Source organism: Mugil cephalus, chromosome 9, assembly GCF_022458985.1.
Source record: "Mugil cephalus isolate CIBA_MC_2020 chromosome 9, CIBA_Mcephalus_1.1, whole genome shotgun sequence".
In the NCBI taxonomy this organism is placed as follows: Eukaryota; Metazoa; Chordata; class Actinopteri; order Mugiliformes; family Mugilidae; genus Mugil; species Mugil cephalus.
This window is the reverse complement of record NC_061778.1, coordinates 14913313-14939172: the sequence shown is the minus strand read 5'-3', so window position 1 is coordinate 14939172 and position 25860 is coordinate 14913313. Positions and strand designations below refer to the sequence as shown.

At 43.1% G+C, this 25860-nt stretch overlaps 1 protein-coding gene across 1 annotated transcript in view; it reads right to left on the bottom strand.

The window, feature by feature from the left end:
- Window positions 1-25860, bottom strand: part of zgc:172282 (leucine-rich repeat and fibronectin type III domain-containing protein 1-like protein) — a 173843-nt gene that overhangs the window by 74697 nt on the left and 73286 nt on the right. The window contains exon 2 of the mRNA XM_047594339.1: window positions 20288-20394. The gene's annotated coding sequence lies outside the window, so the exon portion shown is untranslated. The remainder of the gene's footprint in view (window positions 1-20287; window positions 20395-25860) is intronic.

The following is a 25860-nucleotide window of genomic DNA, read 5'->3' as shown; positions in this document are numbered from 1 at the left end:
GTCAGGACACCTGTCTTCTCATTAGAATTAGAAATGCAATAGGTGTTGACTGCAATGACAGTTTGTGGTACTAGTCATGACTACCTATACTGACATGATCATATTTCACAGTGACATGTTTGCAGATTTATATTTGGGGAACATATAAATATATAAGGATATATAAGGATTGATATTAGTGAAAATGGAATATACTTTACATAGTTATGTTACCTGTGCCTACAAATCAGTGCTTTTCATTCTTAGAGTAAGCCCTAATGATGAGAATGGGTCATTTTTTTTTTTTTTTTAATGTATTTTTATTTATTTATTTATTTTTTACATTTTTTTACAACCATGCGGCACCTCAATGTTACTGAAGTATCCCAGAATGGACATATCAGTGGTGGTCACCATGGGTTTTGCTACACATTTGGAAAGAGAGTGGCAAGTGACAGGTATACAGTTGGCTGCAATCAGTGACCTCACCACTAGATGTCACTTCATCTTACACATGGGTCCTTTAAGTGATATCTAACTGACAGTTGGAGACAGTTGTATTGCATTCAGACACAACCAAACGTGTGATCACCGTTCATCACCCTGTTCGACACATCAACTGCAGCAAATCTTTGTTGCACCTAAACATAACAGCTTTGTCTTGTTGGTGAGGCTTTGAAACTGAGGTTTAAATTAACAAGACCTTGCTTCTGATACATTTACTGTAATTCCTATATATAGACAAATGCATGTGCCTGAGTTATTAGAATTTCATCAGTTTCATTTCACAGAGTGAAAGGACAACCTTTGTTTTGCAGTTCGAGCTGCAGTGAAGTATCACTGAAGTCAAATTCTGCCTATAGTCCTAGTTTGACAAGGCATTTAAATGTGAAACCAGTTCCACCCTCTAACAGCTGAGTCAAAACTCATGGTGTGCCATGTGTGTGTATCAGTGGGCAGCAGTATATTAGCCTTCCCAGTCTGACTAACAGGCCAATCAATGGCATTGAACCATTATTCAGCAGGGGGCCTGTGTACTAGTTCTCCATCATGCTCCTCCCTTGACGAACCGAACACCCTTAACGGAACATTTTTCATCAAGGCCTGACAATACGGCATCACAAGACTAATAACACACGTGTCCCTATTTTTATATTAGATGTCCCTGTGTATTATCCTGTAAAGGGAATCTGCCAAATATATACAAACAAACGAAAGTGCACGCTGTCTCATGAGCCTGGTAAAAAAAAAAAATAGCGATGCTGTAATTTTATAGTTCATGTTCTCCATCCTCCCACAATGTAAAACGCACAACATAAATAATGATTATCTAACTACACAGACACAGCGGTTCTTCTGTCAGCCTTCTCTATTTTACTCCCTCCCAGTGTTTTTCTGTGCCTTTTAATATATTTCCCCCCATTACCTTTGATTATCCCCTCCGCCATACCTCCCCAGCTCATTCCCCTCGTACAGCTCCCAATTCAAAATTTTCAATCATCCTGATAGGCGTGCTTTCCTCTCTTCACATTTTGCTCACTCCATTATCCCTCTTTTTAAACCCATCCAAATAGATCACATGCTACACAAACAACATAATGTCATTTGCTAGCCCTTCAGCACTGTGCAAATGTGTTTTTGTCTTTAGATGTTTAGTTTCTCATCTTGTCACTCTGCTGCTCACCTCTATCTGTCAATCATTCCGTGTACAACTCTTTTTGGGTTTTTTTTTTTTTTTTTGCTTCTCCATTTTTGCCAAATTCTCTTTCTTCCCGCTTGCCTCTCAGCAATTCGTCTCATGAAATTTTATTTATAAAATGTGCTTCCTGCGGAGGAGGAAATTCTTAATAACACCCTCCCTATTGCTTTCATTTTCACTCCCTTGCTTTTCTCATGATCATCTATCTCGCCAGCCCCCCTTCCGCGATTCTTTCTTCAAGCCCTGCGTCCTCCATTATCCATCTCTCACCTCGTCTCACGGCGGTTCTATTGTAATGTGCCTTTAATGTGTTTATTTGCAGGAGCTGCTACGAACTGTGGTGTTAAATGCACACATCCTTCATTTGGCTCATCCACTCACCCCAGCTTGCTTGTGTTTTCCGTATGAGTCATTTAGGCGCACCTCGCTTGGTCCACTTATCCGGGCTATGGCTGAGTTTTGGGGGCTGTTCAATTATGGACCCATGCGGTTTTTGTGAGGATGATGGTGTTCAGTCACCCGCCATTACTCACAACCGTGCTATGAACGGCTAATGACACAACAGAAGCAGATTCGAGCTGCCTGCCCTTGTTACCAGTTAGAGTGGCCCATCATAGCTGTTGGCAAAAAGTTGAATGACTATTTAATGCTCCACAAATAATTGCTGTTGAGACGTTGCTGCAACAGTGATTGGTTTTCTTATGTTGTATACCTTCATACGTCCCATATTGAACCGCTGTGTGAATGCTGCCAAATAGAGGTACTGATATAGTTAAAACAGGACACGGTAAGAAAAGTTAGCCACTGGCTAGTGCAAGTGATCCTGATTACACATCTAGTCCGTAAAACCACAAATTTTCCTCACCGTTTATACGCTGTTGGTCGAGAAGTTGTTTTCCCCCTCTTTTTATTCCTGTTCATACAAATCAGCGATATGTACACAAGAGATTGATCGGCAAAGTTTTGAAAAGATGCATACTTTCACGAGAAGAGATAAAAACGATATTTGATTCCAACTTCATGGGCGTCACAGTTTATTATAAACATAAATGTGCACAGAGTCCGTATTTTATCGCGGCCCATCTGCCGCAGATGTCCGTGTTCCACAGTTCACTTGAGGCAAATGCTTGTGGTTCACGTTCGGCATATGTCTATGGAGCCACGCTTTTGCTTAAAAAAAAAACCTTAGAGGTTAACTTCCCATCAATCAGTGTTGCCGTGCTTTTAAATATGCATAACTTAAAGCCTTGATACAATTTCTTCAGTTTCATTTTCAGCTCCAGATGTTGCAGCTTGGGTGCAAACAGTGTCCAATAGGATAATGTCATGAGTCCAACATGGAAGCCAATTACAAAAGACTTCATCCATGTGACGCAGCCCAGAAAGATCCCACTTAGAACATATGAGTGAAGCATGGAATCCATGCAGTAATCTGATAAGGGCCTATAAATTGGGCAGTTTTAATGAATTAGGCACCATTATAGAAATATCCCCAGTAAGGACAAAGTGATACGAAAGAAAAAGAAAGTATCTAGGCAATCATTCTGCACCAGTTTTAGCTTCATCAAAGAAAAAAAAATGCATCATCTTGATTTCATTTTAATCACAAAAAATCACTAGTGAATCCATCTAGACAAAGCTCTTTATTTGCGGGCTTTAGAGGAAAACAGAGCCTGGTAAATCAGACCACACATTGCATTAGATCACAAAATGCCAAACTGCCACGATCCATGTACAGCAAAGCACTGTGTAAATATTTTTTAACTGTCTAACACTGTGAGACCTTTCCCCCCCCTAGACGTGTGGCATTTCATTGTGCAAAATGTCATACGCGTTTTGCATTACACTTCTTCATGTCTGAAAGTCAGAGGTAACAGGCACATCCAGCTTTATTCTGTGGTAATTACCCAGAATGGTCCAGGAATTGATATTTATTTTCTTTTTTTTTTTAAGTGATTGTAAGAGCTCCCAGAACAACACTGGGGGGACGTGTCCAGCAGTGACAAATGTTGTCTCCACTTTGCATTTGTGAATCAATCAGCTGCTCCCAGGCAGAATATTTTTCAGCGTTTCACTTGGACCACACCAGACACCCCTACCCCACGGCAATGACACTCCTTGATGCAGCCTGACACAAAAACACAAGAATGGTTTTGGAACAACTAAAAAAATAAATAAATAAATATCAGAACAAGGTGTTGACACCACCACCACAGGACACCCTGAGAAGGCCCATGTCCATCCTCTGATGAGTCACGACTGTTTTGGAGGCACAAAATGAGGAAAGTGGTCATAATCTTATGCCTGATCGGTGTACATGATAAACATAAGCCACTTTCTAAGGGGGAAAGTATCGCAGGTAATTTCAACCCTATCTGTGATGACAGCCCCTGGTGTTTCCTCCTGATCTATTTCCCATCATTTCTCAGTGAAAACAAGGCGGCATCGTCTCTAATGTGTTTGCTGTGAGTAAAGCAGACTGCAGCGATGCACTGTTTATTTATCCTGTTTGAAGGAGCGCCGAGCGTCTACGGCCCTTCCTCCCGAGCCTGAAAGAGCAAGATTCGACCCCAAAGCTTATTTATTCCAATGCATGCATAACGCATTTGCAAGATAATGGAAAACAAAAGAGAGCGCCTGCGTTCGCAATGTTCGTGTTGTAAATATCAAGGACGTGACATCAAACCGGAGAATTTCCCAGCGGTCAGACCCAGCGAGATGGATTAGCGGTCGTAAGAACTAACTTTGAAAAGAAAAGGCGCGAGCGTTATTACGGCTCCGCCTGAAACAATTATCAACGCAAATCTCTGCACACGCGGATAAATGTGCTTATTAGAGGGGCAGAGAACGAGGCAGAGCAAAAGTCAGCAGGACAGAAATGATCGCAGAAACCACCACAAATCAGAAGATGGAAATAATCAGAGAGGGACAGGAGGAGTGAAGGGAAGTAGCGGTGGAATGATTGCGGGGCTGAGCAGATAATGAGGAGTGAGGGAAGGGGATGGTTCGCTGGAATTTATGGTTGTCAGAAACATACAAAAAATGTCTTAATTCTTGGTCTACTCTGGCAAAAATAAAATAAGTAAATGAAGGAACAACTCTCCGTAACCTGGTGACAAGACTTGCGTGCATGCTGTGCTATTACAACAGCCCGGTGGGATTTTGTGAATACTTTTTCAAAAAGATATCCGAAGTTCCCGAAATTCAGAAGAGATCCTGCCCCCTAATTCGCTACCTCAAGCTTTACAAAGTAAGGCATGATTGTGACCTCCGAGCAGGCAAAAGTCAAAACTCTCTCCTCTCTTTAATTGCCAATTGAAGGATACTTTTTAGAACGGCGCAGCATCCGACCTGGCTGCCAGGAGTCCTGGCTACGGGATGTTACGTATTCACGGATTTCAAAAGACTCTAATTTCGAGGAGGCAAAGGCCTCCTGTGATAGATTTTACTCCACCTCGGTAACCTTCGATCTCACAATCAGCGGGGCTCACTGCCGCTTTAGTCGCCCTTCGGTTGGACGGGAATGATGTACTGAACGAGCATGTTCTGCAAACTTACAGTTTGCACGCACTGATGCGAAGGAAGCACCGTCACAAACTTAAAAACCGCAATGCAAGCAACAGAATTCACCTAAAAGAACAAGATGAACAAACGCAACCACTTACTCCATAGCATTGCACTATACCAAATCCATACGAATTGAATTTACACATTTTATATGATATTTTGTATATTTTGAGGTTATCATTGGGCATTGATGGGTTGTTGCACACACAAAATTCTCTTGTACTACTTAATGCAAGTAAAATTGAGGCTGAAGTCCTCAATTTTAGTTTACATCAGCAAACAACTGACTGGGCTGAAAACGTCAGATTTGCATTTAAAATTTGAATTCACCTCCTATTCTGTCAAAACCTCTAAGTAAAATGATCAAATTTACAAAGTAACTCAACCAGTCAGGAGATATAAACGCTGTAAAACACTATAAAATCTGCAACGCACAATAAAACCAACAAGTGAAAGTAGTTCCATTAACGAACGGGCAAACGTTTGACAACTACCACACCGTTACTGTATCGCAATTGCCCGTCGGTCCTGTGCAAGTCGCCCACCTGACAATAATAGAAAATAATCAGCAGCATCTACGTTGTGAGATGTGTTTGTGTGTGCAGGCTTGTGGCTGTGCACACACTGTATATCGCTGGCTGACGCAGCGACCGGTTTGCTTTCCCTGCACCTCCAAAATGGAGATGGATTACCCTGTCAGCTTTCTTTCGGGCCCAGTGAGGAGCGTCTCGTGTATAACGCGCTGCATACGTGCTAAAGCATGAACACGCCCATGTGTGTGCGCACGCGCTCGTGCCTGCCTAATGCTTATCGCGGTCACCTCTTTGGAATAAGCAGAACAGCGTAACGTCTGTGTGCACAATGTCGGCGCGAGGTCTGTTTGTTTTTGTGCGTGCAGGCACAAACCCGTGCATGTCTTTACTCTATATGGAGGATCTGTAAGTGCGTCCTCTTGCCGCTGTCCGTAAGCGCTTGCCGCCTTGCCGTCTTTGTTGCTGTGTGCCCACGATTATGCATTGTTCTGTGTATTTTTGCCGAGTCTGCCCGAGTGAGAACGTGGTGTTGTTAATGACCTCGAAAGTAGCAGCATCCATCTGCTGCATTCACACACGAGCATACTGTGTGCACAGTCACATGCAGGCTCGCACGCTCACTCAACTTCACTTGATTCAGCGTATATGTCTATGTTAGCTGAAGTGAGTGTCACGTCTGTGCAGAGAACTTGTACTCAAGTATGCCATAACATTATGACCACCTTCCTTATATTGTTTAAATCTCCCTTCCGCCTTAAAAGCAGTTGTGACCCATCAGATACTGGACATTGGCCTCCTGAGAGAGTCCTGTGGTGTCTGGCAACATGACATTGGGTTCTGTGGATTGAGGGGAGGGGCATCTGTGGATCAGGCTTGTTCCAGTGCATCCCACAGATACTTGATCAGTTTGGTATCTAGTGAATTTGGAGGCCAGGTCAACACCTTGTGCTGTTCTTCGTGTTTTCTGAGGCTGCATCTTGCTGGGGATGCCATAGGGTGGGGGTGCCTGGTCTGGTCTAGGTGGGTGGTACATGAATGAAAAAAGTTTCCCAGCAGACCGTTGTGTTGTCACGAGATGATCAGTGATAGTCACTCCTCCTGTCAGTGGTGGTAATGTTGTGGCTGATCGGTGTCGTTTCCACATTCGCATCCACTCCAATACGTCGGCTGTCACCGAAACCAAAACACATCATCTGCGCTACTTTGCCTTTGATAGTCTCACTCCCCTCCCCGTGCTTTGTTCAATGAATTTAAATGTTTGAAAGTGACTGAACAAAAAAAAAAAAAAAACCATGAGGCAAAGCAAAGCAATGAAAATAGATAAAGCCAAAACAAAATGCTCCTACAGAATGGGGGATCTGTCAAAAGCAGTGGCGAAGGCAAAGCTTGTATTGGCTGCAAAAAAAAAAAAAAACAAAAAAAAGAAGAAAAAAAACTTGGTGGGGGCTTGTAACTTAGCAACAGCCAATGACACATGGATGGTAACAGTGAGGAGGTGGGAAGAGTGTGTGTGTGTGTGTGTGTGTGTGTGTGTTATGGTTGTGGGGGTGTAGTGAGAGTGTGTGTGTGTGTGTGTGGATGGGGGCTGTGAGAAAGTACAAGATTGGTCTGGAGATCTCACAAGTAATGAATCTGGAGTGTTGCCGTCAGAGAGGGTGAATGTGGGGGAGAGGACGGGAGCGGTGTAGTGGTCCGCGCTTTTATTTTTGTCTAAGACGCAGATTGCATTGAGGGCTTCCACGAGTTATCATAACAACCATTTATTTTGCGATTCTTGCTCCAATTAAACTATATTTTAATCAGATAAATTGCAAATTTAATCTTGCTTTAACTTTCCTCATCTGTTGGCGAATCCCCCCCCCTCCACCCACTCCCCAACCCCCAAAGAGCATTCAAACTCTCCCCTGAGCCCTTCATCAAAGCCTTAATGAAAGTGAGCTGCACTGGAGGAGGCAAAACCACTGTAATAAAATGCACGTTTTAAAAAAACGTGCACTTTAAAGCAGTAAACCGGTGCCATAACTGACACAACACATCGAAGGCCGGGCTGCGCTTTTATTTTGACTACCCCCTAGGAGGAAAGTGAGCCTGTTATAGCGCAGCTCAGACCACTCGGCAGAAAACCTTGATCTTTAAAACAACAGTTTGACACAACAAAGCCGAACCCGACCGCCTGATCTGCAACTTTTGATCATATCACAAGAGCCTAATCAGGCACATAAAAAGTCCGGATGATATCAGATCAGCAGCCACCGAGCCGACGTGTCTGGAAATGTGTCTCCGTGACGACCCGGGGCGAACACCTCGCACGTACGCAGCCCGCGTGACACGGGTGAAACGCGGGTGAAACGCGGGTTACCCCTTTGAACGAGTGGCCGCGGCTTCCCGAGAGCTTCGTTGAGCTGCGGAGTTAATGTTCCCCGCACCATAACTCTTTCGCACCCAGGTTTAAATTAGTAGCGGTTTAATTAGAGAATCCAATTTAAATTGTGTTTAAGGTGTCGCCCACTACCCTTAAAATGAGCTATCTCCCTCCCACTTAATGATATGTATGCAAGCAATTAAAAAAAAAAAAATATATAATATATAAATAATCATAATGGATATTTTTTCACTCACGACATAAAGAAGTTCATCTGCGCCTTTCTTTCATTTGTGAGTGAACTTCTCGAGCAGGGTTGAAGTAGAGTTCTCTGCACTCCTGAAAAAAACCCACGCTGGTAAATCTTTGATCTTTTTTCAATCTTTCCGACTGACAGTCTCTCACTTAACCCCATTTTTAAAAAATTAAATAAATAAAAAAATGTAGCTGTGGACCCGGGATCCGGATCTTGCGCCGGCACCGATCTGCCACTGCGGAGTGAGAAAGTGCATCCCTGTCGGGGATCCCTAGTGGCGCTGTACTGCTGCTGACCCAGACCTTCCCGCCGAGGAGAATGAAAGATGTGACACTGTCTCTGTGGGGATCGCTATTATTATAGCCCATGAGCTGAGCCGCTCACCCTCTGAAATCAGTGGGAGAAATGTTGTGCTTGTTGTTTTTCTCCTTGCCTGCAGCTGCTGCCTGAGCCGCGACAAACGCAAACAGTGCCGCTGCTGTATCTTTCAAAGACCTCAGCCTAATTTAACTCTTTTGCTTTCCCTAAAAGTTATTTGACATGTGAGGGAGTTAATGCTATAGGTGCTGATTGATTTTTGCCGGGAACTGAGGTTATTTGAAAGCCAATTTGCCATTTCAAAATGAAACAGCTGACAATCTAAAATGTGAGGTTTTAATTTGAAGGAGACGCAGATTAAAAAAAAGGAATGGCACTTTTCCATTAACTACTTTCTTCAACCTTTTCTCTGCCCTTAAACCGCCAGACCATCACAAATGCGTGGACCTTTTCATTATATACACTGGTGAATGGATGTAATTTCCTGTGTAGGCCAGTGACTCATAAATAAGGCCGGGTTGAAGTTTGCCTAAACAGGTCAAAAAGTAATACTCAGCTCGAAACTACAACCGCGTTATACATTTCGGTGAACGTGGATTTGAAAAATCTATTGACTAGGTGGATACATGCACCCATAATAAAACTGTCTTCAAAAGCTTTGTGTCTTATGTGTCTGCATCGCTGGTGGTGCTACACAGAAAACTACTTGAGACGTAATTCTACGGCCTCAGGAATGTTTTGTATAAAGGGCCATAAATATTTCCCTCACAGTTACAGTAACAAAGTCCGTGCCAGTGTATTGTTGATTGCGCGATCAAGGTCTCATAGGCGGTTTTATGCTAATGAATCGATTTGAACACGGCGAAAAAAAGACTGACTGAGGAGGTTCGAAGGTTACAAACATTTGCACAACTCGGCGAAATTTCTGCGAAAAGTTTCCGTCGCCGTTGTTGAAAGTGAAGCCGGGACCTGTTTTGGTGTGTTTCCTTTGTTGCTTTGCCTTTCAGGTGCCTGGCTGGTAGGCGGGGCCTAGTTAGGCGACCTGGGAGCACCTGGCCAGTCTCCCAGTGGGTGGCCTATATAAGGAGTGGCTTTCAGCTCCCATGTTTTTGTTTGGTTGGCTACGGCCCGATTCTTAGTTATTTTACTGCATCCAACACTTTACATTCAATGTAAGAACATTCACCAAACAACAGGCACACTGACAAACACTGATATCGACACCCCAACTACGTGGTACGCTTTCGTTGTTATTATTTATGCTTTTCTTTAAAGTTACGTCACTGTGCATCTTTGCTTTTTGTCATGGCCCAGGACCCGGGTCGGGACACGCTGCTACAGAGTGAGACAACCTAGCGAACATGGAAGTATGAATGACTCATGCCGGCGTAGGTTAAGGCGTCTACGTCCCACAGAGGTGTAGAAACTGCATTTTAGTCCGTCTGCGTACGTTTCCCATGCAAAAAAGACACAAAGTCTGCACGCAAAGCCACAAAATTTTCACAAATACACACCATCTGCATAGAGACACAGGTTGATGCTCAAAGTCGCCCGATCCAAGCCGCACTGCCAGTGTGGGACTCTTTCCACCGCTGTGATCTGAGTCACAAAAACACACTGATGCTGTCTTTCAGAGATCTGAGCCGAGGAGGGGAACAGGCATTCGCTAATGGCTCTTTAGTTACACGACTCCTTTGCTCCCTTCTCCTGTCTATTTACTTCTCGTTCTAGCTGTTTCGCACTGTTCTTTTTTCGCTCAATCAACTAATCTCCTTTTGTGCCTTAGTCATCATGTGTTTTTTTTCTCCCCTCTTCCTGTGTTCTTTCCCCCCGTCTTCGTTCTAACGCTCCTGTCCTCTCCCCGTCAGTACAGTAGATAATGAGGTGATTGCGGCTGCTAGGACAGTGCATCAATGCTTGTCTCGCTGTTGTAATACTAACCACGGCCTCTGGTTTACTGTAATACTAACCACACACACTGACACACACACACACACACCCCACTGCTCTCCGTCTCCTCTGCTCAACACATCTATCACTTCCCTTTTCTGCCTCACCACATTAGAGAGTGTGCCCCCTTCTTTTCGTCATCGCCGTCTTCTAATTGAGGCCATCTTCTGTTGCAGGGATCCAGTAACTCTGTGTCACCCTTACCCTGTTTCTTTACCGAAGAACATCAATCGCACTTTCAATTATAAATGCTCCAGACCAATCTTGTTACTTTAACACTGTAACGTCACTGGATATAGTGCCAGCAAGCAAATCTCAAACCCTAATCAATTCGTGTTTTCATATTTACGTATCTGCTACATCATGCCATTTATTAGTAACCATGGTGAGGTTCTGGGGCACTCACCTTAAAACATCACAAGAATAAAACATGAAATGCAATGTAATAAAAGCAGATTTAAAAGTATGTAAAAAAATAAATAAGAGAGTTAGAGAGGCAGTGTTCGGTCGGGCAGGTGGTGCAGAAGGTTGGGTGACTGAGGAGGATCTGAGAGTACGTGAGGTTGTGTATAATTGGAGTTCAAGTTCAAACTGACATCATGGAGCTCGGTTGTGAAGGGCCTTGGGGGGAAGTAGCAGGATCTTAAACTGAACATGGAATTTCATTGGAAGCCAGTGGAGCAGCTGAAGAAACTGGGGCGATGTGGTCCATGGAGGGAGCCTGGGTGATGATACGGGCTGCAGCGCTTAATTTGGAGGGTAGACCAAAAATAAGGTGTGGCTCCATTCTTTGCTAATCGGGATCTGCTGATTCTTGTCCGTGGATGCAAATTGTAATTTTTGCATTTACATTGAGCACCATTTTTAAAGTAGTGTACATAGATGGGCTGTACCCTTATTTTAAATGCAGCCCAGTCTCATTGCAGTTCATGTAGCAGCCAGTGACTATGACTTGTTTGAGGGTGCGCTCTCTACTTTTAAGAGACACACTTTCAAACCCTGGTGGAGACGCATAATATTCATAATATACTTCCAAAGTGGCTTTCTGTGTTGTGAAATAAAAACAGAAAATGGCTGCCTAAGTACACAAATGTTGCAATCATTTGGCAAACTCAGCTCCAGGGCAACACGGAGATCTAGGAGCCGTTTGATACGCTGGAACAATCACCGGCAACCTGACCTTGGGAGACTTTAAACAGCCAAGGTGCTCGCATCAAGACTTTCGCTTTTGCATCTCTGGTTGTTTCGTGTTTGAACCTTCCATCAGCAGGTTTCCGGAGACCTTGGCACTGAGGCTCACGGGAGACCTTGAAACGTCAGGATACACGGTTTCAAGTCTCCATCTGTGCGCGTTCCGCCGTCTCGCTTACATATACCCACACAATACGGCAAGATCTTTCCAAGTGCTCTCCAGTGCAGCTAATGGGGTTCTGACATCAAACACTTACCAGACTGAAAAGTACTAAATATAGACTCTTCCTTTTCATCAGGTTCCCCCACGTTGAAGCGCTCTCTGCCCCTCCTTCATGGTTTCTGCATCCACCACGTTTCTCAATCCCCATCGTCGTTTTTCTTTCTTTCTTTTTTTCTTTTTCATTCCCCTTCCTCGGTTCCCTCGTAGGCTTTCTTCCACCGCTTCCTTCTTCTTTCCCGCCTTCCTTCCTTCCACTCTTCCTAATGCTCTTATTCAGAGTTATTCTTCAGGTTTAGCCGTGACACATGCGCCTCATTTTCGAGAGAGCAGTTTGGTAATTACGGTGATTGTGGAGAAACACCATTACGGAAAATAAAAGGACAATGGAGTTCACAGGGAAAGAAGAGGGCGCAACAGAAAAAGGGGGGGAAAAAAAATACAGCGTACAATCACCGATGGGAGGGAAGGAAGGGGGGAGACACAAAAGATTAGGGAGAGGGAGGAGACGGGGTCGGGGAGACGTGTGTGCCACTTGGTAGTCATCACAGAGGAGCTTTCTCCATTCAGGATCTCGGTGTGCAGCTGTCGCTTCAGGGAAGTGATCACGCACACCCTCAGTCACAGACACACACCATCCTTCTCTCACGCACACATGCTCCCATGCTTTGGGCTGGGCTTTGAACTGATCCCTGCCACTGGAGAGACACACACAGAGAGCTGACTGATAATAATATTATCGTATGGCCTTCATATGGTAATATGGTTTTATTGCTATGAAGGAATATGAATATTGTGGCTTTCAGAGGCGGCTTAGGGAATTACATGGCTGTCATGGTTCTCAGCTTCAATAGAATATTTAGATTCTTTATTTACCTAGGGGTACCCCGGGTGGAAAATCTATTAAGTTATTTACCTTTGCTTTGATATAGGCTGGCATGTTGTATATTCATACCTACGAGTGGGTACATGGGCGGAACGCAAGACAAGGCTTGCCACTGAGTGAAGGACACAACTCAGCGGGGACACATCTGGAGAGAAGGAGTCACGTGACACTGACTGTGTCATGATGCAGCAGAATGATTTGCTTCAGCACGGGGAAGTTTGGCCCAAGGTTTATATCACGCTGTAGCTGCGTAGAGCCATCTTTGATAAACCACACTGCCGTTTTGATTTCTCAGCCTCAACTGTACACGCTCACAGTTAGATGTATCGTCTCTACGCCCAGTGACTCACCACTTTGCCTCACTAAAATAATCTCAGTGGCCACTGTTGTGTCCAGTCTTCTCTATCCCGGGGCTCCGGTTGTCACATCCGCTGTCCAGGGTGCTGAATCTGCCGCAGCCCCAAGGATCCTCTGACATTCACATAAAGGCACTCAGGGACCCTGGTTGCTGTTTGAGGACTGCTGGCTAACACACTTTAGCGCATTTAGCATTGCTAATGTCCAAAGCTCGCCAGCTGTAACTCTTTCTCCAGCACTGATTGGTGGCTGAACTTCTTCTGCTTCAGTTTGTTCTCAAAATGTGTAATTTTTTGCTCCAGTTGAGTGTCACTACACCGGTAAACTTGACCCCATTGCCTCCACCTTGTAGGGTACTCATAGAAACCAGGAAATTCAACATTTCAACCCAAAAGTCTTATTGTAGGGCGTACGAAGACTTTTATACTATTTTTATTTTTAATTTCTTTTAATTTGCCACATAGAAATGATCAATTATTGTACCATTTATGGTTCTTTTCCCTTAAGGGGTAAATGTAAACATGCATTTAAACCTTTAGAAAATAATCGCTGGTTCATCTTCGCTGACTGGCCCCCACTGAGAGGCACAGGGACACCATTTAAAATGCATGTGGAAGTTACCAAATACGTTTCCTCGCCCCATAAAGGGTTAAAGGAGATATCTTTGTTGTTTGTCCTTCAGCGGAGATCAACAGTATGTAGTCGGATTTGGGTTAATTAAGTGCATAATGAAGTCAAACCTTCATTAAACAGGGATGCAGCACAGTAAATAAAGAAATTTCACAGTCATTAGATTGGCTCACTGTAGCCTCAGCAAAACACCTATTCATCATTTGAGGTAATCTCATGCAAGGATTAGTCAGTGACTCACTGTTTCACTTTTCTTCACTCTTATTCAACTATGCCCCACTTCCTCCAGAAACACTTTTTAATTGAACCTGCTGCTCTCACAGTTAATCCAATCGGATCTACAGTTTGCATTTTCTTTCCTTCGCTGTTACATTTTTGCCCCATCAGTCTCCTCCAACCTTGTTGCCCCAAAAAAGTAAAGCAGAGGTAAGGAGACACAGTACATGCACATGGACGAGCAGCATTAGAGCCGTTAAGTCACTGGTTTTAATCCCCGTCTATGTCCATGACTGAAGTGCACTGAGTAATCATCTAAAGCCCCCAAACTGTTCCCCAGGCGCTTTGCATAGCTGCCCAAAGTCAAAGTGTGCTCATTAGCATGAATTAAACACAGAGAACAATTTCCATGTCAACGGGGAAGGCACACAACTTGCTCGGAGCCCCAGGCCAGCTGAGGGCTGACAAACGTTAAACCACAGCAGCGGTGAGTTCTCTGTGACGGTACGGGACCTCACTTAGGGACCCCCGCCTGACGAGAACTCGGCACCCTCGTTCCTGTTGCATTTCATGTGTGTTTGACTCTTGCTAGATGATAAACAATAATAGTCCAGTCCTTAGGGGGAAAGACATTCACATAAAATAACTTCCACCGGCATCACATTATTTCATTTGTTCCTTTTTGACAGGTGGTATTATTAAACTCTGTGACCACTCTAGACTCCACGACACCATCAGCTGGAGTCAAGTCCACTTTATTGCTCATCTAGGCAGAACGTGAATAAGAGAACGTTCTGCTGTTGTTGTCATTTCAGAACAATCAGCTCTGCAGTTTCCATTTTCTTTCCCTTGTTATGACATGTTGCACCATCAATCTCCTCCAACCTTGTTGCCCAAAAAAGTAAAGTGGAGGTGAGGAGGAAAGTTTATAAAGATGTGTCTTTAAGCGATATCTGACACAGTACATGTACATTGGAAATGTGGAAAGACATTTTATCTCGGAGGAGCAGAATTAGAACCGTGAGGTCACTGGTTTGAATCTCCGTCTGTGTCGCTTGTTCTGTCAGCAACACACACTGTGTTTGACAGAGTTGTACCGGTTATTTTATGGGCTATAAAGGTGGAAAACAGGACAATCTGGACAATGTATTTTTTTTTTTTTTAGTAATAAATGAACTAATTAACTGATTCTTGCCTGAGGCCTGAATCGCCTCTGCTTGTATGTGTGTGCATGTACGTATGTACAAATTAAGCTGCTTTGATCGGAGGAAAACTCCTTCTGCCTTTTTATTTATTTATTTATTTATTCACTTTGATGAAATTATGGTAAACCTCCCAATCATGGCGCTTATAATGCACCGTGTGAAAATATTCAATTTCCAGCCATGTGTGAATGCAGCCTCCTTTAAATTATTGTCTGTATTACAGCAGCCTACACAGCATAACAGTCGCATTTTAGAAGTTAAATGGTGTGGAATTTACACCTGAGAGGCAAACCGCTCTTCCAGTCTGTTGCATGTTTCATAAATGACATTTATCTCTTTATGCGCAGCAAAGCATCTAAAACAAGGCACGTAATTAGACTGTGCGTGTGCGCGCGTGTTTCTGCGTCTCTTAGTCCTGAAGATTTACCCATACAGCAAACGACACCCGAATGACTGACTTGCGTTGGTAACATTTGACCTGTGCGAGCAGCCGCACAAATTGTCGACGCTGTCAGACCACATGCACATACGAAACAAATCGGATCTGACATGTTTTCACAAGCCAAATTACAGGTTTGTGAACGGAAAGAGGCACGTCGTGTGCACGGGCTAGGCGCACTTCCAGAAATGTTCAAATGTCTTGTTCGCTGTTCCTCAATCCAAGCTGGGGGGGAAGAATTAGACGGGAGACAGGAAGGGTTGCGTTGCATCTCAGATTCATGTGACTTGTGTGTTGTTGGGGAACAGATCTTTGGAAATGTGAACTCTGCAACAGTAACAGACCAAACTAGTTTGAAGGGTGGTTGAGATTTTTTCACAGAAACATGGTGTGTATGCATCTGGGTATTTTCTGTGACTGACTGAACAGACTGCGCCGTGCAAACTCACGACACGACACACATTTAATTGGGAGCAGGTTCCAGCATTGGAAGCAATAATTGACTAAAGGGAGTTGGTACATGTTCAGCAGTTTCCCAATTTTTGCAAAAAATGTGTCACTTCAGTCAGCTATGCACGCACTTCCTCGCATTTACAAAGAAATCAAAATGACCTGTCCCAGTCTTTCTAGTGTTTTGGGGGATCACTGAGCTCTAGAGACGACAACCATCCGGTTCCCCAACATCAGTCTCCTTCGATTTCAAAGTGAACTGATCTTAGATAAAGCGGAATCTTCTCCAGCTTTCAAAGGGGATAAGAGAATAAACCTGGACTATATTGAAACTAATTTTGCATAGAGCAAAGGCACAGCAATTATGCAAATAAGAAGATTTGTCTCATTGTTAAGTGTTGAAAAAATAATTTTAACGTTAAAAATCCCTCAATTACAGCTGAATGAATCAGTGGATACACGGAAATGTTCCTTCAACGCTTTATTGACACGCACAAAGTGATTGTGTATGCTGTAGTTGTAGTTGACTTTACTCCATTTCCAACACTTGATTGACCAGTTACTTGTTTGTTACTGACGCTTAAAATTCTTCACATGCTTCACACCTGATGTTTACCTCATACGGGGCAAGGGGAATGTGTTTATTAAAACCAGAGAGAAACGATCGAACCAAGCATTTAGTTGGTTCCTAGGTGCTAATATGTACTTATTGAGCTATTATTCCACTTATTAGCACAATGCTAGCATCCATGCAAATTTTACTTTTCTTAAACATGTACCACACAGATGAACCACCCGATAGCAGTGACACTCCGTGATGGCAGCAGCCCCAGCGGGAGGCAGAAAAACGTTTTAGGAACAACGAAAAACCTGGCCTCCAAATTCACTACATCCTTAACTCATCAAGCATCTGTGGGATGATCCAAAGAAGCCCCTCTCCTCAACCCATAGGCCCCAAAGAGCCCCACTAACAACATCCTGTTACCAGACACCACAGGACACCCTCAGAAGGCCCATGTTCATTCTCTGGTGAGTCATAGCTGTTTTGGAGAGACATGAGAGACCTACACAATATTAGGAAGGTGGTCATAATGTTATGCCTCATCAGCGTATCCCTGAAACACAACCACTCGGCCAGAGAAACAGACTTTAATCTAAATGCTCCATCTCTACAGCCTTTAACGTTAAACGCTGTAACCGCTATGACGCCGACTATCACTAATGGTTCACTGCATCCACACAATTGCCGACTGCAAATAAACGTTTCTTATTCATGGTACAGGGTCCCAGTGTGCTGACTCTGCAAAACTGAGAATAATGCAAGACACTGGCAAGTCATTACAGAAGAGGGTGAAATTAGCTGAATCATTCTTTCCCTTTCATGTTTAAAGTAATTTTGAACTTTGAGCAGTTGACACTAAATGAATACAGAATGTTAAGGAAGACCCTAATAACAGAAAAAAAAATAAAATAAAAGATACTGACTGGTCGCTTGTTGGGGAAAATTGTTCTGCTACGCTGCCAGAAAATGTACAAGAAAGTGTAATAGTTTTAACTGATTGCCTGCCTGGTTCTCATGACTTTTGTTTGGGCACCAGCCAGTAGCCACGTATTGTTGACACAGGCAACACAACGAAAGCTCAGTAATATAGCTCCTAACCGTCAGTGCCCCTGGAAAAATAAAAAATATAAAAAAAGGGCCAAAAAGAGACTGCAGAGGTAACAGAGCATCTAGGGATTAGGTTTCCCATGTTTTGTGGTAGTGATTTCAAACATAAACAACAGAATAAAAAAGCAGTGCGCCCAATACTTCATACAAAACGTGTGTATAGGGGGTAATTGTGGGGATATATCTTTTTTTAGTAGCTTTTTTCCATTCGCTCATGTTGATCTTAAATTCTGGGGGGTGGTGGTTCACACAGATAAGCCAGCCTGTGGTGCGACTGGCTCACTCCAATAAAAGCTCTGCTGCATGTGATCTGCTATGCTCCATCTTGGAACCAGCTGCTTTATGAAAGCTTAAATTCACCCTGACCAGGTCAGATGCATCTCACTTTAAACCACTCCACTTTACTCCCCAACAGCTGCTATCTTAGCAGTAAGTACCGGGTGATGGAAACTGAATCTCTGCCTTTAAGACCCACTGTAGAGGTTTCTCTGCAAAACCTTCAAACGAATCATTTCAAATGACAAATCTGAATTAAAAAAAATAAAAAATCACTGAAATACGTTTTACGTGGACTAGTAGCTTCTTTTTTTCCCAAATTCTACTGACGTCACTGAATTCAGTCATCCACTCGTACGTCGATTCCACCTTCGATTTGTTAATATTTTCAAAAACTACTTTGAACCACTTGCTGCTTTGCTACCACCATGTGTCTGTCTGGGAACTTGTCACATCGCTTCATGTTCACCGCACACAGAGATAACTTTTGTAGAAAGATGTTTTTTTCATGAGAAACAAACAAGGGAATATGCTGTAGAGGTTGTGCACTGGTGTCACTGCCGCCTGGGGCCACACCCCCCCTGGGTGGCCTCGATAATGATCGAACTAGTATGGATTAGGAAAGTGGATTAGCCTCAGTTTCAGTTAGTTTAATTCAGCTTTAGGTCATTTCAGTTATAACAAATGTGGCTAAATAAAAGATGCTAACGGTAGCAGAGCTTTACTGACAAGTAACGTTAGCCATACAATACTATAGTGTTAAAAGGATGACGAGGAGTCATCACAAATATTCTGTTTATTATTTTATTGTTATTTGTTATTGGAGCTGCAATAGTTACTGTCGGCAGTAACTACGCCAAAACAACAACATTGACAAAACATTTCTGACAGCCCTCTAGGACACAACTGAAGAAGTAAATTAAGGCTTCATCAAAAAATACAGCATAAATTAATATTGCCTGACACTAAATGTGAACCACAACACCAGGTTTTGGGAGCTGGATACTAGTTTCTTGTAATGCAGCGATCTATTGACTTCTCTTTTATTTGTATTTGTGCTTTTCAAATCTGTTGGTACAGACAATCACACAACAGCTCATCGGCCTTTTTTAAAAATTAATTTTACAATTTAGACACTATTAAAGCCTGTAATTCAAACTAATACGGCCAATCTCCATGTCACTTTTTGCCCCTCAGTGGCCGTAACCACGTCAAGTGCGTACCCTCTATATGTATATGTTCCTTTGTATTGCTAAAGCATCCACCAAAAAAAGCAGAGCTTAATTGATTGGTATTGCTGCAGGGTGAACAGAGGTATCGCCTCTTCAGATTAGTAATAATACCCATCTATGCCGCTCTGCTATAAATGTTTAAAATGTCATTTCAGTGCAGACTCAGGCCTGTGACAATTGATGATATGAAAGCGTTCTTCAGTATCAGCTTACCCCTCTTTGATTTCCGTCCACCCATCTATCCTCCTGCTATCCTGTATCAATAGCAGTTTCTCTGCATGGCTTAACGGGCCTTTTTTTTTCTTTTTCTTTTTTTTTTTCAGCCAGCTTAATATGTCTGCAGCACAGGCAGAGCACATTGTTGAACCAAGGCACTGCTCCCACAACACAGCTTACGCACACATTTTTACATTGACATGTGTACAAACAGTCTCAACCTCCTGTGTCCCACGTATCAGCCACTCGCACTCTTCATGCACATAAACTTAACAAACGCTTAATTGCTTAACACAGTTTAGTAAAGAAAACTACATTTCACAGGTAAGAAGACACAAATGTCAAAAATTAAACGAAGATTTCTAGTTATTGTATCACATTATGTGAGTGAGTGTAAGTTATTATTACAAGTCAAAGCGTAATGCAATATCCCATACTCATCTAATTTCCCTTAGGGTATCATTAAAGTTTTATTAAACCTAATTGGCAATAACTGTTTATGTATGTTTCATTGTAATTAAAATGAAACAACAGTGTCACAGTTCCCCACAGAGTCCATTTTGCAGCCTCAATTAGCTTTCGCAGTCATAGCACCGGCAAACAGGCGCCAGTGCAGAATGTGAATGGCGGCCTTACCTCTATCTGGTGTGCTGTGATGTATTAAGACTCAACATGAAGATGAACTGCAGTGACAGGTGGATGGACAGAATAGAGAAGTGGCCCAGGGAGATGGATCCAAAGACCTTAAGAAGAGAGACAAGACAAGAATTAGAGCTTGATTGTTTACAGGCACATCCCCGCGTTTAAGCCGTGTTGACAATGCAAAGCCCGAAGGTTCGGTCCTTTGTTCGTTGTTAGCCATTCTACGCCATCACTGTCAAACAATATCAACATATTCGTTACAATGCAGGACCTGGGACTGACAGAGGTACTGAGAAGTGTGACTGAATAAATAGCTGCTAACCATTTCAGTTACCGTACTGGTGCAATTAATCACTGGCGAAGCTTTGGACCACAAAAACAAACGTAACACACACACACACTATAGGAGAAACCAGAGGATTATCAAAGTCAGTAAAGTTAATCCTCTTTGGATCTCGACTTCCCTAATTTAACTGCAATTCATTAAATAGTTGCAGAGCTACTGTCATCTGGACAAACACCGTGGGCCAACTGGACGGCATCACAGCGTTCCCATCCATATACTTGAAAAATTCAGAGCGTTTTCCAGGGAATTCGAACATGTAGCGGTTCAAAACCACACTTAATTCACTGACTCATTCAATTATGTTTTTCGTAACCGCTTGTCATCGAGAGTGTGGCAGGGGACTGGCTGAAGCCTGCCGCCGGGGTAAACACCGGATGCCAGTTTACCACAGATGCCAGTTTACCACAGGGCCAAGACCACGTGTATTTTTTTCACGCTATAAAAAAAGCTGGTCAGTTTCTGTTTAAACTTTTGTGCCGATGTCACATTTGAATGGTTTTACTGCAGGTATGAAGGTGTTTTCAAGTCTGGACTCTTATCAGATATTGTGTCAACCGTGTTTGAGAAATTCCACTAATGATACGCTATGTAGTGTAATGTGTAAGGAACACAAGATGTATGATGGTCGTCATATAGGGCTGACTACACGCTGTCAGTAGGTGGCGCTATGATTACGATCCTATACTGACACTTAGATTCTTTTGTTCTTATCTAGACTCTTATCAAGCGCGAGGAAGTGTGCAAAACGAATACATGTACGGTTTTTACTGGCAAGACATTAAATTGACCCTACCGCCAGGGGATCACTGTTTGATTAAAACCCATCAAGTTCATCGCAGTTTCATGATCACATTTAACAACTTGCTAGGAGGAGTACATCACAATAAAAAAGTGATTTCCTGTTTCCGGTGAGTGGTTCTAGGACTGTAAATGAAAACTGGCCTGTAGATGCAGGCTGAGAAAAGAGAATGGATCCCTCAGTTACATCAACTTCGTCACACATCCGTGGACGTACGATCCAACAAAAGGTCCTGTGTAAGATATGGTTTTCGTAAGTCTAGATACAGATGAGTACCGAAGCCACGTGAAACATAGCATGAGGCCGTTTTGTCAAACCTATGCACAAGATCCAGAAGACATGAACAATTTTACCACACGTGAGTCATGAGCATATGTTTTATTTTATTTTTTCGGAGTTTCCACTCATTTTTTAGCCTGTCAGAAAAGTGATTCATTTTGGATAATAATTAATCTCAAGAGGGTCCTGGCGCCGGTCGACGCTCAGGCCGTAATTACCTGTAGCTTGTAGTTATCAGCACAAATGAGGGAAACCACGGTGAGATGCTAAAGCACCTAAACGCAACCCACTCTGATGCAGGCATGTGCGGCTGACAGCCATCCAGCAGATATTCTGCACACACTGTCAAACACATTATAGTTCTTCAAAGAGTACTCCAATCACAGTGCATTTCAGTCAGTAACCGTAAAGGCAATGCTGTTGTTTCATATTAAGAGAGAATATCTGCCATTGCTGCCTCATCCTTTTATTTCTCTGTCTTTGTTTTTGTTATCTCCAAGGATATCTGCACTGATAGCTTTCTGAAATAAGATATTGAGGCCCTAGTTATCGCGGAAACCTAGAAGTCGATCTCAGTTTTGAACTCCTGGATTTAAAATACTTCTTGGCACCTCAAAATGTGGGCAGTGACGCAAAACTGATGTCACGTTAAAAAAAATAAATAAAAAAATCATCATCCAATATTGATCAAAGCACCATCAAACAGGATGTACTTTTGTATTTTAGTGGTGAGAGAAAAACCACATCAAATAGGAGAGTTTTGGCCATCAGTGTCCATGATCTAACAAGCTGGAGGTTATTAGAAAATCGTTACCCACATCAAGAGGCCCATAGTCGTCTCATCACGGTAGGATCACTTCGTGGACAACATGGCGTTCTGCACACAAGTGTATGCAGATACCAAAGCTTCTAATGAAGACCAAATGTTGTTCCTCACACTTCCTGAAAAATCCTTCTCAATGACAGCGGCACGGCCGAGGCGACTGTGTCTTATTTTTTTATTTATTTTTTTCCCTCACGTTGCAGACTGTACATGTCAGTGCTGTAGTTTGCCTGACGGCACACAGACAGACACAACACGGGCCGGTTTTGACATCACGATTATTAATTAACTTCATGAAAGGCACCTCCACACAAGTAAAGCACAACACACCCGCATCCGTAGCAGTGACGGCACCGTGTTAATTATATTTTTTCTTTAATTGTCTTTCCCTCTGTCGGCTTTGGAGCTCGATATTTCGAGGTTCTGAAACCTGCTATCAAGGCAACAGCGCACAAGAGGACACTAGATGCTATGATATCCTGCCGCCACTTAGTCCCTTGTGGCAGCCATCAAGGGCTTCAATGAGGTACTTAGAAGTATAGTAAACTTTTGCAGAGTAGATTTTACAAACCACCAGGGTCCCATCTTGAAATGTGTCAATTAAACCCAGTTAGTCTTAGGGGGGAAAAAAATAATTTACTAGGTTGTGTTTATAATATGTGATCTGGAATTACTGTTCATCTTCTCGATTTAAGTAATAAAGGAACTGTTTAATGCTCATTCAGTTAATAATCTTTGCTCTTGAGTTGTTTAATTTGCCTCCTCTTTTTTTCTCTGGATCACATCTTCCCTTCCCCTCGCACACAGCACATGTTCATTGCGGTTACTAAGCATCGGCCACTAATGAAGGGTTCCTGATACTTGAAGGTGCACTTTTTGCTACTGGATGACAACTGCAGCATCTTAAAGATTTTCGCTGAGGGTAGCCCGGGAAAGTAGATGCCACACAGGACACAATTACTGGGGTTCTTGCGGTGCTTTTTCTTCTCCATGAAAAGAAAAATATGGAACAGGAAACACTGCCTTAAAGGCCGGTATATTGCCGTCTCTGCAAAGCATGCATTTTTGGGAGGGGAAAAAAGAAAGAAAAAAGGACAGTTCACAAAAAAGAGAATGGAAGAACATGGTAATGGGCTCCGGAGATTTACACACAAACAGAATTCCACTAAATAACAAGTAAATTGTATAATTTACATGAACTTAAAAGTTAAAACCAGTCTCCTTAATGTGCGATTTATACCTCTTCATCAATTTGGCGCCATGGCTCAAACCCTAACGCACTAGCCCGACGTGCACCTCGACAGAAACGTAACTACGCATCGTGGCGACACACGCCGCAAGAGCTGTGATTGGTCCGCTTGGTCCGATTTACCAGTTCCGGCTGTTTCTCCATCTTGCAGTGTTCAAACTGATTGTTTTGCATCAATGAGGACGGAACACAATGAGGAACGGTTAACTGAGGAGGTTTCAGAGGTATCTAGTGAAAGTGCCTGCTGTTGAAAGTAAAGCAGGAAGTAGGAACAAAGGTTAACCAGACTGCCAAGAAAGGCACAGTGCCGACTGACGTTTCGGTGGCCTTTTTGACGAGCACGCAAGTATGAATGGCACTGACGTAGGGTTATGTGCGTAGGCTGCGTTGTCGATGTGCCACATACGTATAAACCGTATAAACCGGAGGCTTCACACATAAGTTGTTTAGCAACTAATTTTAAGACATAGTGCTTTCCAGCCCATCCCTCCCTACGGCTAAAGGCAACATTCAGAAGTATGCCAGTTTCTTAAAATGTCAACTTGCCACTTCCTTAAGTTTTAACACCACCGTGTTTTAACAAGTTCCGCATGTATTTCGAATAACTTGCACAGCAGTCTCAAACCAGGTCCTCCAGGCGTCTCCAGCGCCGCCCAAAAGGAAAAAGAACAACAGGCCGAGACGCTCTCTGCAGCGTCTGAGCAGATTCACCATGACATGTCACTACAGTGTTAGGGGAGAATGATATCATGCGTTTTCCCCATTTTACAGGCGGTGAACTAGAGTTTAATACCGCGGAGTTTACCACCCGCCCGTATGCGTTTAAGAACTGTTCACATGCTGTTGTGTTCCACGGCTCCATAAATGCACGCACATGGCACTGCAGTTTTAAATTGCATTCAACACTCTGCGTTAATTAACGTCAAGTGTGCATATGTGACCAAAGCTAACCAGCAAAGCCTCGACACAGAAGGATGAAACAACAACATGACAAGTGCACTCGAAATAAAATCTAAGGGATGAAAGAGAGCGAATGAATTAAACACCGTTTGCTTCTCCTTAACGGGCAATTACTAAAGTTGACTTAATATCTGAAGTCAACTTCAGGTAGGTAGGTCAATTGCTAATAATTATTGCAGTTTAAAAGGACAGACTAAGTGCTAGGCAGTACAGAAGACAGATGTTGATGCCTCCCAGCAACTCTTAATTCGCCGCGGCAGATAGAACTACCACAAAGCCAAAAGGACCAAAGTGCATCTTTAACAGCCTGAGGGTGTATTTGTTTGTCACCATTTGTGCATCACCTGTTATAAATTAAATTAAGTTTATTTTGTAGTAAACTTATTTGAAGCTCCCCATTAACCACCTTCAGGACTTGAACCTGTCCGGTAAAAGCGCTGCCTTATTCACCCCTGCTCGCCTGGATTGTATGAAAAGCCATTGATATTCTGCTCAGTTCGCTGCTATATTTAGAGTCTGCTCTCTGCTCTCGCTATGTTGTTAGACGGTGGTAAAATGACCTGTCAGCCTGCTCCGCGTGCGCCTATATGCATGTGCTTTTTTTTTTTTTCATGCGCGTGCATGAAATGAAAGAGGCAACAAGAAAAGGTGTGTGTGTGTGAGAATGAGGCAGAAAAACGGGTATCCGTGAGGTGTCTTCGCTTGCGTGTAAGGACTTACAATCTTGCGATATCCTTTGAACATGAAAGAAGAAACAAAGGCCAATGTGAAAAATTTACCTCAAAGGTCTAAATGATTCAAATAACAGAACACACGCACGCCACACCTGTCAGTGCGTCTGCAAGAAGACGGCGAACTCCACTCTTTTCCTCTCAATATACATCTTTTACACAACACTTTGATCTTCCCTAACTTCCTTTAACACTTTTACATTTTTTTGCCGTGTGTCCATGCCTTCATGCAGTGGACACACGGTGTAATCAACCGATCCATGGACATACATTTGCTTTCTTTTCTCTCATGGCAGTTTGTGAAAAAGCAAGAAGCAACATTCAATATTGAAAAATGAAGCCAACACAGCGGTGCCCCCCAAAGGAACCAGTTCCTCAAA